Raw genomic sequence first — 2,982 nt, 5'->3', positions numbered from 1 at the left:
GGATGAGACTGGTTACTTTAAATGAAGTTTATAATTAATAATACTTTATTTTCCCCGTTCCAAATTTGATGGGTTCACTAACAGTTTTGCAAGACAGAAGAAAACACAACCAGATAGAATACATCTATTGGTGAAGAGATGGGTTCTGATTTAATAGACACAAAAGTAGAAAAATTATGCTATCTGGATTCAGGAAAATATGGCGTTAACCTTCATAAAAATCAATGAAGTGAATGCTGTCCTAAACTCCCACTTTACAGACATGAGATCTGAGGCTCCAAGAGGTGAATCTCCCCAGGGTCACTCAGATGGTAGGTGACAGAGCTGAAACTGAGCCTAAATTTATTGACTCAAGCAAGCAGTCAACAAATTATATGGACTGAAGCCAGGGGCTAGTTGGCCATGATCTGGTTTCAACCGAGACCTCATAGCCATATCTGAAACCTGCAGGATGCAAATGCCGATGGTGAATTTTCTACCTTGCCTTTCTGCATCAATCAGGCTATTGCAGAGAACCTCCAGATTCTCTGTCATTCCATAGAACCATAGGGAATCCATTGACTTGAGATGCCTGCACCAGCTAGCAGCTCTTTGAAGTGCCTGCGACATCAACGCAGCCTGTGTTTGCTAATGACCACAGGTCTTGCATCTAAATGGACCTAATTGCATCTAAACTGGGCCTAATTGTTTAAAAATAACAAATCCCTCAATGCCATTTAATATCTCAGTTGACGTCAAAAGATGTCCATGGGGATGATGTTCCCTTCATTCTTCAATGGACCCTGGAGGACACACTAAAATGCGTTTACAAATGACACCCAGCCTACTTGCCAAGACTAACCGTGGGGAAGGATATCCTTTAAGACACACGCTGCTACTCCATGGAAGTCTGGAGTATCAGTTTTTCAGAGAATATATATTTGGAACTTTTGTTTTCCTTCCTGAAATCAAACCAATGTGGCCAATGAAGAAGCTCCAGGGCTTCCCAGAGTCTTCCTACCACTCTAACGGTGCTCTTTAGTGAAAGGACGAAATACCAGCTGCTGTTCTAAGTCACTGGGTCTTAACTTTGGCTGCACATTGGAGCTAACTCGGCATTTTAAAAGCTACAAATGCCCAGGCACACACCCAGAAATTCTGATTTCATTGGTCTGGGGTTCAGCCTGAGCAGTAAGACTTTTTAAATATTCCCCCTATGGTTCTAATGTGTAGGCAAAGCTACGAGCCTCTTCCTGACATGAGAAGTCAGCTAAACCCTTGACCTCTATTGGCCACTGATGGGAACAAGGGAGGCATTTTTCCAAGTTTAATTTGATTTTATTATTAGTCTATTTCCACTTTCTTCTATACAATTATACTACGTATTGGCTATCAAAGGGTTTGCAAATATTAGGTAGAAATATCACGTAGAACTATAACTTGAGAACTTTATATACAATTCCACAGGTGCTGTCGGATCAGTTGGCCCAATTCCATACGGGCCACTGCAGTCATTTGTGAAGCATCATAAAATTTTAGTGCAGAGTTAATTTGCCTTCAAGATTTATAGTGAACGTCAAGTGGTGTAAAAAAAATTAACTTCAAAAAACTTAAATACACATTAAATTATTGTCAAAAATGACTCCCAGGACATTAATCAGCACTAAATGAGTGTGGGAAAAATACACAGTAAGTTTTGGATGAGACTCTCTTGAAATCAAACTTTGCAATTGGTCCAGAAACCTCATCAAATTTTCTAGAAAACATATCATTTAACAAGAATTGTAAAGTTTATTTGTTTTTCAATCTGACAGTTTTTGACAACACCCAACACAAGCCACCTGCTATATCTAGACACTGTAGAATATAATTATAGAAATAGTAACATTATTTTAAAACTCTGAACAAGAAAAGTAGCAACTAATATTGAACTTTAAGCTTCTGGTAGTATGTTAAGCTCAAACTTCACTGGCTCTAGCCTCTGACCCAGTATGTGAGGGAGGAGAGTTGGTCTTTTCCCACAGAAATAGCAAAGTAACGACATTTCCCTCCCATTGTATCTCCAACCCTGTTTCTGGCAGGGTCTGCAAGTAATATTCCAGTTCAATTTCTAACTTGGAGTTTTCATGTGTACCTGTTCAAATGAATAAGATCATCACCACATTTTTTCCCACCACGGTTGATTTTCAAAATTGATTCTCACATTCCTGCTAAGGTACACACAAATCAAAGATCACACCAGGCCACGTCACCTGCATTTAGAGTTGTTTCAACGCTTAAGTTTGAGACCTGCTTGCCTGTTTATTACTATCCTTCCTTCCAGCACTGGCTACCAACCCAGATCTGGGGGCCAGAAATCATATATTTTGTTGGAAAGTTTTGATAAAACAGAAGGAGTGGCTTACCAGTTTTCTGTTGATGTTCTTTCTAATTTCTCATTCCATGAGTCACAGCAGCCTCGAGTGGTACCCTCCGCGCAGGAGGTGGCTGAGGAGAGAAACTGGCTAACTTCCTGAAATAGGTCACTTTACCATCAGCAGAACCTAGCTTGTGGTTTGCAGAAGCTTATGTGGAAAGAAGGGAACTGGTGATTTCTTAACTGTTGCCAAATCATTTATTGACTGTGCTTTAAAATTGCGAGAACGTTATTTATCAAATGATTTAACCCAAGCCAGATATAGACAGTGTGTGTGTTTTGGGGAGTTTGAGCTTATTTGTGGGGTAGGGGGGAAGAAAATGGGGACATTTTTCCTTTTACTGAGCAAACTTTAGTGTACTCTTTTAAAAAAAACCAGACTTTAACACAAATTTCTACTCAATTTAAGATTTCCCAAACTCATTTTTTGTTGTATAGTTCACAGATGTGGGCGAATAACACAGGCACTGCTTCATCTCCATTGCATATAGCTCCGAGATCACGCATAGCTCAGGGAGGTGTGAGTCTCCCGCCTGGCTGTGGCTGCAAAGTGGGTGTCTTTTTCCTGGGTGTCCCTGCATTTCACC

At 40.1% G+C, this 2,982-nt stretch overlaps 1 protein-coding gene across 2 annotated transcripts in view; it reads right to left on the bottom strand.

Annotated features, from left to right (window-relative positions):
- Window positions 1-2,475, bottom strand: part of TLR8 (toll like receptor 8) — a 19,970-nt gene extending 17,495 nt beyond the window's left edge. The window contains exon 1 of one of the 2 annotated variants that reach the window (XM_023515079.1): window positions 2,385-2,475. The gene's annotated coding sequence lies outside the window, so the exon portion shown is untranslated. The remainder of the gene's footprint in view (window positions 1-2,384) is intronic. The other variant, XM_003793057.3, reaches the window with a different exon arrangement.
- Window positions 2,476-2,982: the final 507 nt, after the last annotated feature.

This window comes from Otolemur garnettii, unplaced genomic scaffold, assembly GCF_000181295.1.
Source record: "Otolemur garnettii isolate 467f Iridium unplaced genomic scaffold, OtoGar3 scaffold00065, whole genome shotgun sequence".
NCBI lineage: Eukaryota > Metazoa > Chordata > Mammalia > Primates > Galagidae > Otolemur > Otolemur garnettii.
The sequence above is the reverse complement of the archived record's forward strand: the minus strand, read 5'-3'. Positions and strand labels throughout refer to the sequence as shown.